The following is an 18748-nucleotide window of genomic DNA, read 5'->3' on the forward strand; positions in this document are numbered from 1 at the left end:
GTGCATTGCTAAGAACTTCATTTGTTTAACTTTAAAGGTGATTTTTTGCAATATTTAGTTTTTTGTTTTTTTTTTAATAATGAGATTTTAGATACTCAAATAGAAAAAGTTGTTCATTCATTTACCGTGTGGTTAAGGGTTTATATATTTCTGTAAGGGCAACATGGTGGCTCAGTGGGTAGCACTGTCGCCTCACAGCAAGAAGGTCGCTGGTTCAAGTCCCGGCTGTGGTGTTTGCATGTTTTCCCCGGGTTTCACCCAAAATCCAAAGACATGCGCTTTAGGTGAGTTGAATAGACTAAATTGGCTGTAGTGTACATGTGTAAATAATTGTGTATGGATGTTTCCCAGTACTGGGTTGAAGCTGAAATGTCATCCGCTGTTTAATACATATGCTGGATAAGTTGGCGGTTCTTTCCACTGTGGTGACCCCTGATGAATAATGCGACAAAGCCGAAGAAAAATGAATGAATAAATGATTTCTGTAATCCTCTGCATCATTATTCCAGTGTTAGTGTCCCATGGTTCTTCAGTAATTATTCTATATTCTACTATTTCTTTTTAACATAAGCTTGAAAACAAAATTTCTCTAACACTTCTTGATAATTGTTGTTGTTATTGTTGTTGTTGTTGTTGTTGTTGTTGTTGTTGTTGTTGTTGTTGTTGTTGTTGACGTTGACTCATTGGTGAAAAGAAAGTTAGAAACAACAAATTATTTGAAAGAAATATTTTTAACATTATAAACTAAACTGTCTTTATTACAGTTTTTACAGTCACTTTTGTTCAGTTGAACACATAATTGCTAAATTCAAGCAATTACTCCCTCTATTATCTCTGTAGAATTACTTCAGTTGCTGTTTGAATGAAATAAATGTTTTAATTTAATTATATGCTTCTTTGAGTTTCCCTTTCTCATTACTTCCAGAACGAGACAGGGATATGTGGAAAGGAGAATTGCATAAAACATTTAAGCTATTTTCTTCCCAACTAGGATTGTTTTCCTGTGGCTTTCAAATAAATTCTCAATTTGGACTAAGAATAACAAAATTATGGGGTATGTAATTTAGGAGCAAAAACCAAACATTTTGCATGCAGTGTTCTTAAAGCGGAAATGGCGATTCTGAGTTCAAAGGCTGACATTTACAATCATTATTGTCTTTTTCACAGCATGAATAAACTCCAATGCCGGTGACATCCATTAAAAGCTCTTAGCATGTGCAGCTAGTTAATATACTCGCTTTATAACAAAATGACCACAATTATCTTGTGATTCAGCACAGCTCAAGACTCTACACTTCACTGATCTTTCATAGAATGCAATTCATTTGTAAAGATTCCCCACTGTGTGCATCAAAATACATGAAACATGCAAACACTTCATTATAATTAACAGATTTTGGCAGCTGCACTCATTAAAATCATTACTAACAGGTGCTTAAAATATGTTTACAGAAAAAAGATGTACTGAAAAAATAAAAGTTTTTCCTTTACAACCTGTACAGAGGACAACATTGTCAACAAACACAAAAACAATTAGTAATGTGTATTGCTAAGAACTTTTAAATGTGATTTTCACAAAATTTTGATTTATTGTAAATCTCAGATTCCAGATACTCAAACATGCTAGACCATGTAATGTGCATGCTAGACCAGTCACTTTTAAAAGAAACTACTCAACTTTGCACACACAGTCCTGCCATTGGACTTTTGTTCTTATGCATGTCTACACAATAAACATGTAATATTCATCTTCACTGTTTTCAAAGATAATAATGATTTCAAAAGTTTTGGTTTTTAAGGCCCTGAAACACGAATGACTGGCCAAAATATATGAAGATTTTTGGCCTGATTTGAAGCTTGTCACAACCTTTTCCATTTCCAGCATTTCCACTGTTGGGCCAGTGCAAGCCAAGGCTTTTATTGGGCCGGGCCGGGCCAATCACCTGGGAGGTAATGTTTCATCCAGACATCCTTAATTATGAGTCAGTAACTACCAAATCCCACATCAAAAATATCAAACTGCTCCAATGGGATTTTTGCAATAGCCATTGAAAGCAACCGAGTTTTGTCAACTGGAAGCTTTTATAGATGAAACTTGGCTGCCATCAACAAGTCACAAAAATTGAGTATATTGATTTCTAGAAATATGTCAACAGTACAAGTGCAATTTTCATAAAAAATGCAAATTTTCTGTTGTTGTTTTTTTAACTGATCTGTAAAATTTCTCCAGTGAGCAAATGTGTTGAAATCACCAACAACATACTCTTAAGCTGCTGACCAAGGCTGCGTCTAGCTATGTCTAACTAGATCTCAGTGATGCTTTTAATTTGCCTCTACAGAGGTATCCGGGGACAAGCTTTATGATTTGAATCATACCTATCTGATCATTACCACTATGTAGATGCTATTGGACAACTGTCAAGTACTGTTTAATAACTAATGTCAGTGTGGTATGGAGTGCCTCAAGGGTCTGTCTTAGGACCCTTTATATTTTTAAAATACAAGCTGCCCTTGAGAGACATTGGAAGGCATGAAATTAACTGTCACTGCTTTACAAATAATAATTTCAATCAAACCTGAGCTAACAACGTTCTTCTAAACTTAATCAAGACAGAAGTACTTGTTATTGAATCAAAAATCTGTACACATTAGATCTCACAACTCAACCTGCAATTAGAGGGATGCGAGTGTTTTGACAAATGAAATACAAATATATTTACATGGAATTTAATTGTGTGGTCTGGTGGACTGTCTGAATCATCTAGTTTTTACAGGTTAATAGTGTTAAAAATCTATTAAAAAGTGCCCTTATCTGTCATACACCACAGTTTAAAATCTTTTTCAGAGCATAAGACAAACCCTTTTAGTTAAATAGGACCATTTTTGGTTGCTTTGGAAGAATGGCCTGCTAAAATGCAACCCAGATCACCCAACTTCAGTTCCTGAATGGCAGTTAATTCCCTACATTCATGATCCAGCATTATTGAAAAGAGTTGCAGAAGTACATGAGGTCCATATACGCTTCAGTTTGCATGTTATTTTATATGGATTGCATATTTTATAGTGAGCTTTTTTTAACACAACGGGGTTCAGTAGTTTGCACTGTCACCTCACAGCAAGAAGGTCCCGGCTGTGCCAGTTGACATTTCTGTGTGGAGTTTGCATGTTCTTCCGGTGTTGGCGAAGGTTTACTCTGGGTGCTCCGATTTCCCCCACAGTCCAAAGACATATAAGATGCTATAAGTGAATTAGGTAGGCTAAATTGTCTATAGTGTATGAGTGTGTGTGATTGAGTATGTATGGGTGTTTCCCAGTGCTAGGTTCCGGCTGGAAGGGCATCCGCCGAGTAAAACATATGCTGGATTAGTTGTTGGTTCATTCCGATGTGGCGACCTCTGAAAAGAGTCTATGGCCGAAGGAAAATGAATAAATGAATCAATGAATGTTCCATAGCTGGCATCCTTCCATCTATTTTCTTCCAGGTCCAGTCACTGGAACTGAAGTAGATTAAGACTACGCATGGTGGCCATGAGAACGTACAACTTCCTTTTTGCAGCTTTGATAACAGCGAGTAATAAAACAGAACATTTCCTTTTTCATGGTTTTATCAGTTACAGTAGCTTCCGTTGAGCTCACATCTCCTCTCATTTTCTGCCCCCTCCTTCAAACATAGATAAGTAGGTCATTAGGGTACTTGAACTTTTCTTATGCAACGTTTTACCTCTCTATAGACACAAAATTACAATTTTTGGAGACTTCAAAAAAAAAAAAAAAGAGAAAAAAATGTTTGCATGTGATAAGATACTGTGCACAAAGGCTGATGTGCAGCCCAATCAAGTGAATGTCCCTGGGACATGAAACTTATCGTTGCAGCTCAAATTTGCATCAGTTCATCTGTGTTTTCCTTTCGAGTCCTTTGCAGTGCTTGTACAGATGGATAGTCGCAGGAAACCGCAAGCCCAGAAGGGATTTGGCATAGCATTTGGTGTGCTAACTACAAAGGAGAAACACCAGTGTACCCTTGTAAAAGAGTTAAAATAAAGCTGAAAAGAAATTGAAGCCTTATAGGATGTCTCATTGACTGACTATATGTGGTGCGCTGCAAGAGAGAATCTGCCTTCAATTTAAGATGGCTAAGCATTTTTTTTTCTAGTATTTGCAGTATATAGTGTGAGCAGCAAAATTTAAGGGCTGAATATATTAAGGAACTATTTTTGAACTAGGTGGGTCAACTGAATTATGGGGTAAGCAACTATTTGCTCTTTGATTTCCTGCCAAGTTTCAAGGCCTCATTACAATGGCATTATTTGTGGAATTTCTCCTTCGCCCTGATCGTTGATAATTACCTGTCCTAAACAATTTCTTCAGGCCAGATGCAAAGTCTTATAATGAATAGGTGCACAGCCACATGAATGCAACATGCCTAAACTGCGCTCTTTGTTAAGCAGTGACTGTGACAGCAAATTAGGACAGAAAAATCTCTTTGTCTTGAAATAAAAGCATTTATGTTATATCAAGTGATGGTAGTGTATATGAATACACTACCTTTTTAAGTCTATTAAGACTTTGAGATTGCTTTTGTACAATCGTTCAATGAGCTAGACACAGTCACTTTGTCTCTTTTTGCTCTACCAATGAAAAGATGAAATAACTGTTGCATGTAGCATGGCAGTGGTTTAGTTCCTTAATAAATTAGTGCTGTTGCATCAGTTGTTTGAACTGAATTAGAAATGTGGACTTGGAAGAAGTGTGCATCAAGGGTGAAAGGGTGAAAACTTCTTCTAAGTGAAATGAATTTGGGACGGGGCCATTCAGAAATGAAATTAGTGTCTCTTTATTCAATTCAAGCGATTCATTCAACAGCACTAATTTATTTAGGAACAAATCACTGCCTCACAAAGGGGGGACTCGTAAGCACCCTTCTAAAATTGGAAATGATGGATATTACACCCATATGATTGGCCATTTGGGTCAGGGACAAGGAACTATGTGTTTGAATGAATCAGCTGAATGAGTGATTCAGGGACACTCATAAAGAGTCACCCATTTAATGCAACACAGGCTCAATGGAAATAAGCATACATTTTGTGAAACTGCAAAAACATGCTTTACGCATGTTAAACTGCATTTTAGGTAAAACAAACACAATGAGGCAGTATGATCCCAACAAATTGTCTTTCTTTTTACAAAAATGATATTGACAAGCGCATATTATTAATCAATAAAGGATTGTTTTTCTGCAGTTCTGCACATCATGAATAATAATAAAAAAAACGTTTGCCTCTCCATAGGGCCAACCTGGTGGGGCAGTACAAATTACAAATATTAAAATTACTAATTGTTTAGTTTTTCTCAGGAATTGTACTTTACTGAATGCAATTTTTGCCATGCAATTCCATGTGCATGCTGGCTGATAAGTCACCTAATCGGCTTCTGCGTTATCAACTACATGGTGTAGGAGATTGGTTGCTTTCACCTCAGTAGCCAATGAGCTTGCTTCTCATTTTTTTTAATGCTCTGTGGTCGAAACCGCCTACTGCTCAGTAGGTACTGCATTTAAACTGAAGTGTACTACTAGGCCATTAGAAAAGTATGTTCTATACAGTATGAATGTGAGCTTACTCCCATTCATGAATTCTTTTGTGGTGCATCATGGGATAGCGCAGCGTGCATCAGATGCACACATATGAATCTCGCCGGAAGTAGTAGGTCATCCGGGTACTTCTCGCATACTGATTTTCGAATTCTGTGAATTCAGACATACTACTTTGCTCACGTACTGTTTACTATATAGTATGGAAGTATGCGAACATGGATGTAGCCTGTATCATTCTATGCTATTCAACTAGAGCGTGTTTACATCATGAGACTCTCTGCCACCCCAGCTCCACCTGTGTTTAGACCTGCTAAGCAGGTTACATATATATTATGTTTGCAAAAGCAAAAGTTATATTCTCAGACAGCATATCTGTGTATATAGTGTCAGTAGCAGGTCTCGGTTCTTGCTCTGCCATTATAATCAAAGCAGCAGCAGCATAGCAGATCTATACTGCCAAGAATAAACATGTCAACATTGCCATGTACATATTCATTACCATACTAAATCCTGAGACTTGTCATGACAGAAGTAGCTATAAAATAAGTTTACTTGTGTACCTCTTTGGGGGTAAAGGGGTAGAGAGCAGTGAACTCTAAGTAGGCGACATGTCGATCTGAACACGGAGGCTGTGTCCAAAATCGCATACATCCATACTTTATATTACGCTAAAATGTGAGCCGAGTTGTATGTCCGAATTCACGAAATTTGAAAATCTGAATGTGAGAAGTACCTGTTACTTTTGGCGAGATTCTGAAGTGTGCATCAGATGGACACTCCGCTATCCCTTGATACCCCAAGAGAAAATTCATGAATGTGAGTGAAGCGATGCAACTCATGCGAGTAGATCACATGATCATGACAAAATGGCAGATGTAGTACGTCCGAGTTCCATTCATACTACTCGCATTCATACTGTATCGAACGTACTATTCTAACAGCCGAGTAGTGGATTTAAATTCATATGCAGTACCTACTGAGTAGTAGGTGGTTTCGGACGCAGCCAGTTTCGTTTTGGAGCTCTCTTTTAGTGAGCTGGATATCTAAATCCGGTGTGGTAAACAAAAGAGACCTGCAAAATGAGCAGTGTGAAAGTCACAAGGACCAGGATTGAGAACCACTGATGTAAACTGTTTTAGTCTCCCTCTAAATCCACAGATTCGAAATGTGATACTGCACATCATAAAACTGCAAATGTAATAGTGCTGCACATTCAGGGTGCATAGTATAAATCAGCTAAACTAATTTTTTAGTAATTCACTTATAGAAAACAAGTCTGTCTGGAGCTCTTCAATGACGATTCGTTTTGCTGCATAGTAACAATAGGCTATCTCACATAACTTTGATGATGCAGGAACTTTAAAATATTAGGTGCAGTCTGCTTACTTTCAACTGAAAGGTAACAGGACATATAAAGTCATAATATTACAAACAGTTTGTACCTAAATTGATACTTGGTCCACTTGGTCCGTTAATAATAGTGTGGAGTATGAACAGCCCTGACTGAATTAAACAGAGACTGTTGAAAATGTGAGAAACAAACAGAAAGTGCTTTTGGCCTACAGCTCATTTTGGCTGCATGAAATAATAGAAGATGTCATAGCTGGTGCAACAACAGTGTTAGTAATATGTCTCTAAAACCCTGGCCTGTGCTAATCTTTCACATGCAACATGTTGACCTTTGACACATAAAAACTTCCCAGATGACTTCTTCTAATATTCGGTTTTCATGAGAACATTTAAAATACTGTGCTTTAGACTCTTCTTTGGATTTTGAGATTCTGAAAAGCAAGTTTTAGTCTGTAGACTGCTTTCCAGTGCCTTTCTGAAGACAGTAGTATTAAAAGTAATATACTGCAGTATGGCTCAGTGGTTGGCACTGTCACCCATGTGTTCCAGTTTTCCCCACAGTCCAAAGGCATACTTTATAGGTGAATTGTAAACATTGGCCAGAGTGTATGAGTGTGTGTAAATGTGAGGGTGTATGGGTGTTTCCCAGTACTGGGTTGCAGCTGGTAGGGCATTTGGTGTGTAAAGCATATGCTGTAATAGTTAGTGGTTCATTCTGCTGTGGCAACCCCTGATAAATAAGGAACTAAGCCGAAGGAAAATTAATGATACTGTTGTATACTAATGTCAGAGCGCAACATCTTCCAATTTTGTGTTTGGTTTAATCAGAGCTGCATTCCTTTTATTGCTGACTAAGCTTATGAAACATGTTTTTCAGAGTTTCATACAATGTTTATGGCCCCAAACAAGGATTTGCTGTTTAATAAAGTGCTGTGCTTCACTTGCCTTTTCCTGAGGAATGAGTGTTTCAGGGTATACAAGTATAGGAGTTTCAGCCCGTTGTCATTTGATATTTCCTGTACTTCTCCAGCCATCCAGTTCACAACTGAAGCATACACAAAAGACAATCTGTGGCCAGAATGTCATTAATCCTGGGAAAGAAAGAGAAAATTTATGACAATGTTCTTCATTTTGAACATTTATAATGGCAGATTTCAACTTTCCAGGGCTTCTTTTAACGAAGATTTTGCAGAATATGAACTGTTTAATTATAAAACACCATCAAATATCTTTTTGTTTTGTTTTTCTTAAAATGTAGCTACAAACTTTTCAAGTTTTAGACAAATTCTGACATTTAAATAAATTAAATAATAGTAATGATAAAAAAAGGATAAGCCTTTTTTGATAGTTTGTTGTGGTTTGAAAATAGTTTAGGTATGGACTAATGAGGAAAGTTTTTCTCAGATTGTGCCAGGAGCTCTACTGCACTGCAATTATAAATTACATTTCCCACAAACTTTCCATCTATGATTGTTGGATCATCTGACGCGCAACAACAGCTTCTGATGTTTTGTACTGAAAAGCTGTCAATCACAGTGATTGGAAGCACTGCCTCTGCACCATTTTTACAAAAGATGACTAATCTTCTCATGTTCAGACAGCCAAGTTACAATTTCTGCTGTCTGTAAGGAACGAAGGCTAATATCATCACCACCGCGGATGTCTTGAAGCTCAGCCAGGTCGACTGTATTCCGACTACATTTGGATGGAAGCTTGTGTTTTTTTTCCTAATAAATCAAGAGGATTTCTCTCAGCAGGTCTTTCTTTCAGTGCCGTTTCTCCCCCTCCCTTTGGTCTCTTTTCAATGAATGCTCACGTTCACACACAGGAGCGTAGAGGTAATTTGGGCTGCCGTTTTCCTCCAGCGGGGGCCCCGGCGTGCACCGCTGCGATCCTGTCAGACGCTGAGTGGCTGAAGTCACAGTCAGTCCCGGGTTTCCGAGCTCCTGTCAGCAGGACTCTGGCCTGGCCATTCTCATCCCTGTGACAACCAGAGAATAGAGTTTGTGACCCAGAATTCTAAGCTATATATGATATGACAAAAGGCCAGGCCACTGCATCTGGAGGGGCCAGGCACATTTTCCCCATGGTTCCTCCTCCTACAGGCGCATGGCTTTGATGTAAAGATGTACAGTTTGGACAAAGAGTTTTCCAGTCTGTAAGAAATGATGAGACATAATCTGATTGGCCTCTTAGAAACTATGATTAAAGGAATAGTTAATACAAGTTCAATTTAACTGACAGCCCTTGTGGGATGATGCGGATTACCACCAAAATCTAGACTCACCCTTGTTTTCTTTTTAAATTGAGGCAGTTATGTTGGAAGTAAATGGAAGCAATATGTATATGTTAAAATAGTCATTTGTTTTAAAGACTCAGTATGTAATTTGCTGCTTAAGGTCATTTCTTTTAAAAAACAATAACAAATTGTGGATAGATGACGCTGCAAAGGAATCATTGATATTACCCTTTATATCAGATATCTGGCATGACTCATGCAGAGATAATGAGTAAGCTTGCAGCGGTCGTCTTTCTTGCCAATACTAAATGCTGTTTGGCTGAAGACCAGTTACATTACTTGCCAGTTGTTTTGCTTTTTTATATAAATAAAAACTATTTAGTGCTGTTGGATAACATTTCTAAAATGAAGTGCAGCATGTAGTGTCTCAGTATGAGTGAGATTTTACAGATAGTGTGATGATTTGATGTGCAACAGATCCTTATATCTTACCAGATGCTGAATATCTTCATTCATTCATTTTCTTTTTGGCTTAGTCCCTTTTTTAATCTGGGGTCGCCACAGCTGAATGAACCGCCAACTTAACCAGCACATGTTTCACGCAGTGAATACCGTTCCAGCTGCAACCCATCACTGGGAAACACTTACACTCTCCCATTCACACACATACACTACGGACAACTTTAGCTTACCCAATTTACCTGAAAGGCATGTCTTTGGACTTGTGGGGGAAACCAGAGCATCCGGAGGAAACCCACGTGAATGTGGGGAGAACATGCAAACTCCACACAAAAATGCCAACTGACCCAGCCAAGGCTCAAACTAGTGACCTTCTTGCTGTGAGGCGACATCACTATCTACTGCGTGCGCCACTGCTTCGCCCGTTAACAAGCATGAACTTGGATTTAATAATGCAATAATAAATATTAAACTTGCATTATTAAAATTCGTTTAGTAAAAAACATAGTTAGTAAAAAAAAATTAACTAGCATTAACAAATGAAAACTTAATGTAAAGTGTAACCCACAGCTTAAAATTTGTTATCAAATAAACAATGACTTAACGGATGAAAGTAAAGTGTTACCGTATCTTTTCAAGTTTCTTTCTTGCTTTTAATTGTTAAGTTCAATCAAAAAAAAGTTATTAATTACTCATCCAATCCCCTGAGACTTTTGTTCATCTTCGGAAAATAATGAAATTATTTTAGATTAAATCTGAGAGCTCCCTCATCCACCATAGATAGCAATAGTCCTAATACATTCAAACTCCAAAACAGGGTCCAAAATAATGTCACTGTCTAAACAATGCATGTGTCTTCAGCTGTTCAACTGTCATCTCAAAGTTCCAAGAACACTTCTGTGTCCTAATGGGCTCTATGCACAGTTTTTAGCCAATGATAAACTTCCAGTGAAAGCTTGATATGACTAATGACTATTTTCAACAGAGATGCCCAGATCTGATCATATGATCGGAAATCGAGTCCAATCGCACGATTTCAACCTCGAACACAATCAGAATTTACCTCCCGATCAGGACTTGAATATATATATGGTAGAAGTGAGAATTATTAGCCCCCCTGAATTATTAAATTGCTTATTTATTTTTTTCCCATTTTTGTTCAACCGAGAGAAGATTTTTTTCAACACATTTTATAAACAGAATAGTTTTAATAACTCATTTCTTATAATTGATTTATTTTATTTTTTTAATTCAAAGGGGGCTAATAATTCTGACTTTAACTGTATATAGTTGTTATTGTTTAACATATACTGTATATGCAGTGGCACAGAGTTAGACCTCTTTCTTAACACACAGAAAAAGCCACGCGTGTGGCATGACATCACTTTGTTGCAAAGACTCCATTGGTTAAATGCCGGGAAAGCAGAACACAGATGCAGCTTGAAGCAGAAAGCGTGGGTATGTCTGCAGTTTGGAGGTATTATAAAGTTGATGAAGACAACATTGATATATCAAGCTGTGAGATATGTAAACTTGGGATTGCCTGCCAGGTATTAAGTTGAGGTGCTATTTGTTTTTATATTAGATTTTTTTAATATTAACTGTTGCACTAAAGTCCAAAAGTGAAGAATTGATGTTTTTTATTACTTGATTGTTCAAGCTACCTCACAGAAGTGCTCTGTTTGGTAACAGAGTTGTTGAATGTTGTTGAATGAACATCCTGGATCTGTTTCTTTGCTCTTCTTTATTATTTTTAATGTATTATAGAAGTATTGTATCAGGTTTTGGTATCGGTAGATATGTTATCGGTAGATATGATAAAATTGGCCCCAAATGTGGCAATTTTATAATATAAAGACAGTTCATCGGAAGTGCTGGTGTCGTATTGCATGTAGTAAACACGCACACTAATATGATACAGAAGACATAAGCCAAAAAGTCATTTTTACAGTTTTTTTAATGCACAAATCGGTTCCTGGAACTTCGTATGATTAGTTGAACCTCTGAAGGGACTCACAGTGTTATGTTATTTTTCAAGACTTTTAACACCTTGGGACTGTCTGTGTCTATAGAGAATGAGAGACCTCTCGGATTTAATCTAAAACTCTTTATTTGTGTTCCTAAGATGAACGAAGGTCTCAGGGAATGACATGAGGGTGAGTAAATTAAAAACAGAACCTTCATGTTTGAGTGAACTAGTGCTTTAAATCCTCCAAAAACTGGCCCCATTTATTTTCTGTTACGAATCCCTTACTGTAGTGTTAATATGAGTAACAAGCTAAAAGTTTTGGTTGTCATTATACCATAAATATTTTTGGTTAAGCTTAACTTATGTGTTGACCATGAAATAAATTAAATATGGTATAAACTGGCCAGAAGAAGATGAAAAGCCTCACTGATATTAAGTGAGGAACATTACATTCAGTACTGTATGTTACAATAACCCTCACTGCAGTCTAGTCATTTAATCATAAGCATCATGCCATGTTGTGACCCTTTTATCAATGACTCTCTCAACATGTCATCGTTCATCATGATACTAGATGTTTGGTTCAAGAAACGTAATACACGAGGTGAGGCCAAAGAAATGACGAGTGATAACACTGTAGGTCCTCCATGTTCATTTGCTCAGCTCATTCTCTCTCTTTGTGTCCAGCTGCTTCATATCAGCATGCAGGCTTAAGCAGTTTGGGCACTGAGTTATCTTTTTCAATTTCTCTCACAGCTGAGAGTGATTAGGTCACTATGTTGTCCTTATGTTTGACACAAGAAGATATGTGAGGTGATGGGTCAGACAGCCGTAATGCAATGCCATGAAGGCTCAGATCAAAAATAAAACCTCTATTTTTTTTTAAACCATCTGTCACGTTTCATGTTAATCAAAGTTTGACTCCATCTGGATAGCCACGTATTTTCACATAGTCAGTGTCACAGCAGCGATACCACATGTAAAATGCTCTTTTGAGATGGGAATGATTCAGTGCAGCCATTCCTGGTCAAAAGCACATCTAAACAAATGGCTTTTTGAAAAGTTTTAGGAACACAGATGGGCTTTGTTAGGAAGCGGCATGGAAAAGGTCTTTCCAACCTTAACAAGTTTCATCAGTCTATTCTCTGCTGTCTAATCTCTGTTTGCACGTCTTGATGGATCCCTGCTTTGCTTAACTGTAGCGTTCCCACTCCATGGAGCGGGATACAATTTGGAAAGTGCTTGGATTTGAAAAAGACCCCAAGCAGCTGCTCTAGATCTTGGAAAATGTCCATGTTCAGTTTAGCTCCGTCAGCACTTTGACCTGGCTTTGCATTTGATATTTAAAAGGCTTATTAAGACTAAACGCACATGTTACGCCCCTGCCCCCTTTCTGGGATTTTTTAGATTCCCAAGAACAATTTTTTTAAAGATTGTGGGAAATTTTCTTAATTACCTACTGCGCTATCCAGAGACCATTGTGGTCTATGACCTAAAAATATTTTTGTCTGGCATTTCAGGCATGTTGAAAACTTCTCTGGAACCCTGTTTCTGCCTTAGAGGAACGAAACAATTTCTCATTTTATCTGCACAATTGATAAATTCATTAGTTCATAAATTTTCTTTCATCTTTATTCATCAAGGGTCACCAGAGCAGAATGAACTGCCAACTTATCCAGCATATGTTTTGCACAGCGGATGCCCTTCCAGCTGCAACCCAGTACGGGGAAACACCCATACACTCTCTCTCATTCCATTTTCAATTTACCTATAGCGCATGTCTTTAGACTTTGGGGAACAACGGAGCACCCAGTGGAAACCCACGCCAACACAGGGAAAACATGCAAACTCCACACAGAAATGCCAACTGGCCCGGGCGGGACTCAAACCAGCGACCTACTTGCTGTGAGGTGACTGTGCTAACCACTGAGCCATCGTGTTGCCCCAAAATAGAGAAATGTAAATGTTTATATTTCAGATCTCACCCAATATTGAACATTTAACATAATTGTGTTTTCAAGAGTTCACACTAAGCTCATGATTGATTATAAGCAAGTTTGGCATGCTGTCCCGGGAGAGAGCCCTGAGCTCAAAAGGTCCTTGAGCCCTGGGCTCATTCCCGTTTGCAGGTCCAGAGGGGAGCTTTGAGCTCAGGTAGGTCTCGAGAACTTCCCCCTTGATGACAGAAAATTATTGCTATAGAGAAATATGCTGCTGGATGAGAGTTTGACTGTAGTGCTAATTTGATCAAATAACCTGTAGTGCATGTTTTTAGATTGTGGGAGGAAACCGGAGAAACCAGGGGAAACCCATGCGAGCACAGGAAGAACATGCTAACTTTGCACAGAAAAGGCAGCTGGCCAGTTAAAGGACTAGAACCGGTGACGTTCTTGCTATGAGGCAACTGTGTTACTTACTAGGACACCTTGCTGCCCTATGAAGGGAATGGTGGAGTGACTGTAGTGAGAAACCCTGGCTCTTTATTGTGGGTTAGTAATAGTCTGATTGGTGGATCATACATAGTAAATGTAGATCCGGGCCGTGATCAATCATAGTCATGTGATCCTCTCAAAATTAGTTTATAAATAACCTTCACTTATAATTGTCACTGTTTGTTGTAATTATAACTTTATCGCACAGGGATTTGTTTTCCTATTTTATTTGCAACTTTATCTCACAGTGTGATGTTGCCAATGTAATTGCTACATTATTGTGGCTGAGCATTTTTTCTTACAGTTGTGCAAAATTGTTTATTGTAATTGTGACTTTCACAATGTTTTGTTGCGTGTCATGATTTCTTTTAAATAGGACCTTCTCCTCACAATTGTCATTTTTTCTTAATTGCAGCTACTTTTTTCCTGCAAGTGCTACTTTATATCTAAAACTTTGTGAATTTACTTTATGTGATTTTAGTTCTTAAAATGTTCTTTTTTTGTCATGTGACTGAACGTTAAGGGCTCTATTTTAACTAAGTGCATGGCACAAAAGCATTAAGGGCATGTCCAAATCCACTCTTGCTATTTAAGGATGGGAAAATATGCTCTGCCCTGGCGCATGGTCTAACAGGGTTGTGCTTATTTTCTTAATGAGTTATGTGTGTGTTTTGAATGTAACAGGCATTAAACAGAGTCCAATCAGAGTCTCATCTCCCGTTCCCTTTAAGAGTCAGTCTTTGAAAAACTAAAAGCTTCACTAGCAAGAAAACAGTTAAACAGCCCATATGCAGATGATAAACAACGAGTCTCCTCTATTTGTCCTCTTTACTTTCTTTTTACTTTACTTTTACTCTTTTCTTTATTCCTTTACTTTCGTGGTGGAAGGAAACAGCGTTGTGCGCAACATCCATTAGCCTACATATTTAATTTAGTTTAGCAAAAAGATTTGTTTCAAAGCTTTCTAACTTCAGTTCTAATTTTCAGCAAATGAATAAAAGAACAATACAAAGTGTTTAAAAAACTAAGTATATATTTAAACACACGTCATAATCTTATGCCCCATATGGTGATGCAAACGTCTTTAAAAACCGAAAATATAACAGGTGGAAAATCTAAACTTGTTTTAATTAAAGCAAATATAAATATGCATATAATAAATACTACTACTACTATTACTACTACTACTACTACTAAATAATAATAATAATAACATTATACAAATGCAAATGAATAAACTGAAAAAGCTTAACTTTAGGTTTTAAATGGTCAATGGCGTGGTCCTCAAAATAGCAACACATCTCCTTTTAAGACCGAAACACCCATAAGTAGTGCTGCAAATGGATTTGCTTTTTAACGAACGTGCCGCAAAACGTGAACATTACTCTTGCACTAATCTGAAAATAGCAACCAATCGTGCTAAACATGTCTTGCACCTTATTGCGCCGGGTGTATGATATGGCCTATTGTCTTTAAATATCAAAATGTTTCCTTTCTTACTGTGAGGAGAAAAAAATGCTTTCATACAAACATTTCTGAATAATCGCTGAGTCATTTTTTGCCTTGCAAATTTACACAGCACACTACACATCCGAATAAGTGTGTAGGCAATCAATTAACAACATGTAATCAGTTAAATCATAATTTTTTGATATTTCACTCCACCCCATTTTTTTTTTTCTGATAAGAATATGTTACGTAAATTAGGTACATTTCAGAGACTTTGAGTGACTGATCTTGAACCTTCTTTGAACACTCAAGGCAACTTTCAGCATCCATTCAAGCTTTCTAGTTCTTATCGTCTCATCAAAGCCAAGAGGAAGTGAAGTTTACAGTGACTTGAGGTCACCGATGATACAAGATTGCAAACCCAACACACTACAGTCAAGCTCTCTCTCTCCCTCATTCATGCTTTCCATTGAGGAGCCGTACAGCTGGTGCACAGTAAAATCCATATTCACTCCAGGAAATCCTAGAGTGCAGATAGAATCTCCAACTCCTTTCATCTAAACCTGTAATGGAAAACTGTTTGTACTTTGCTTTGTCCAAATCTGTAACCCAATGAATCCCATGAAGCACCACATTTATAGTCACTTTAGAGAAGGTAATGTAACTGTAAATAGAGAATACCTTCGCTTTATGAAGCAATGCTTATTAGCCTGAGATGTTAAAAAGATTTTAAAAATCAGCTAATCTATGCCAATGCCTAATTAGTTATCAAATATCCAAAGGGGCATTTGTTTTTTTATTTGTATATTAGTAAAAAGTCTTAATTTCAGCATACAAGACTACATTTAAGTTTCTTTTAGGATCTCAATGGAAGAAATGTCAAGAAATAATAATACATAATTATTTTCTTTCTTATCGGCTTAGTCCCTTTATTAATCCGGGGTCGCCACAGTAGAATGAATCGCCAACTTATCCAGCACATTTTTACGCAGCAGATGCCCTTCCAGTCGCAACCCATCTCTGGGAAGCTTCCACACACTCATTCATACACACACTCATACACTACAGACAATTTAGCTTACCCAATTCACCTGTACCACTTATATTTGGACTGTGGGAAAACTAGAGCACCCGGAGGAAAGCCATGCGATTGAAGGGAGAACATGCAAACTCCACACAGAAACGCCAACTGAGCTGAGCCGAGGCGACCTTCTTGCTGTGAGGCGACAGCACTACCTACTGCGCCACTGTGTCGCCAATAAATAATTAATAAAAATATATCAAATACATTTGCAAGAATCCAAAATATAATATATTATTACTATAATAAATGAAATACTATTACTAAGAAATTGCACAGAACGGACTCTACACACCTCCTTTGCAGCATTTAAAACACAATTTTAATTCAAATTCTGAATGAATAAATGTGTACATTTACAAAGAAAGAATGCAAAGAGCACTACATTTATAAAGAATAAGAAGAAGTCACTCATTTCAGTTTGAATTTGAATTTATGGAAAGGGATAGCTCCTTTCATTGGCATGGATGGCTCTTAGAGAAGAACCATGCCATTTTGAGGGGGTACATCACATCACATCATATCAAACATACAGCTAACCAAACAAACAAACAAACAAACAACAGTACCACTTCACCTGAAACACTTTCCACAAAGCCTGAGCAAACAAATACATATCATCAAAAGTTAAATTGGAACCAATATTAATAACATTTACAAGTTGTTTCCAAAAATAAAAAATAAAATAATAAGTCCTGAAAAGACTAAAAGAAGGAAGATTGTTCCAGTCAGAAAGAGCTTTGTTCTGAAAGGACCTACGGCCACAGTAATTCTGTTGTGTGTGTCAAAAAGAATATGAGGAGGTAAATGGAAAAAAAACTGCTGACATACTTTGAATGTTTTATATTTTGTTACAGACATACAGTGTCATCCTGCAACTGGTTTACAGCATATGAGAAGTCCCAAACACTATTTTTAACTTTCCAAAAAGGGCAAACAACCTTTTTGCTTTCTGATAGTCAAAACTTGTTTAAAAAATGTATTTGTAATATATGCATTAAAAAACAGTCAGGAAAAAGTGCTTTATGTAAATTTGGATCACGCATAAATGAACATCATTTTTCTCTAAAAGTACATCATGTCAAAAGATTATACTTAGATTTTTATTCTAATTAGGCTCCAATAAGCCCAAATAGCAAAGAGAAATAAAAAATGCATGTAAAATAACACCTTGGGCCTTAAGAGGATAGCCACTTAAGAGCTAAAATGTGCTGTCCACGTATGTTGCCGCTAAATAAGAGGGTAAACTAAAATAATCACACTTAAAAAGAAACAAATACCAATGATATTATCTGCGGAACTTAGGTTGAAGCAAACTAAGTGTTTCGTGTAATATACAATGATGGGTTCTATACAGACATCTTAACCTACATAGAGAATTGAAGACTGTATTTAAAGGTTTTAAAATAATATCAGCATAATCAATAATAGGGAAAATTGATTAAGAAAGCATTTTTTCTTACATGAAATGAAAAACAATTAATAGAACGATAAAGAGAACCTAAACACCGATATGACTTTTTAATTATAAAATCAATATGAGATTTAAAGGACAGTTCAGTGTCGGGCCAAAGACCTAGAAATTAAACATCGTCAACATTAGACAATTGCGACTGATCATTAAATCCTATATTTATGTCTACTAAATGAAACTGTTGAGATTTTTTAAAGAACACCATACTACAAGACTTTTTATTAATTTAGTATAAGTTTGTTTTTATTAAACCATTCTTGAATTAAAGTCTAACTGCAAAGAAGACTGAATATATGAATTATCAAAATGAGTCACATAAATAAGTATAACCTGCATAAAGTTGAATCTAGCAGATTGAACAGAATTTAGGCAAATTGTTAATAAATAAACAAAAGTTCATTGCTATCATACAGTTTAATAAATGATTAAGTCACTCAAGTTTCTGACTGACTTAACGTTGGCTCTGGTTAAATGATGACAATATAAAAAAGCCCAATCTGATTTCTTGGGGTCCAAAGCAGCCACTTTCATCCCTTATTGTCATGGGTTAGTCAGTATACCTTTAGGCCTACACGGAATCTGCACGCACAGAAATCCGCAGATTTTTAGCCCAACATTGATTCTGTTTATTTACTTGTGTAAATGTGTGTAAATGTAAATTTATTCAGGTTTAAATTAATTACAGTAATATTATTGACT

The sequence above is a fragment of the Danio rerio genome, chromosome 11 (assembly GCF_049306965.1).
Source record: "Danio rerio strain Tuebingen ecotype United States chromosome 11, GRCz12tu, whole genome shotgun sequence".
Taxonomy (NCBI): domain Eukaryota; kingdom Metazoa; phylum Chordata; class Actinopteri; order Cypriniformes; family Danionidae; genus Danio; species Danio rerio.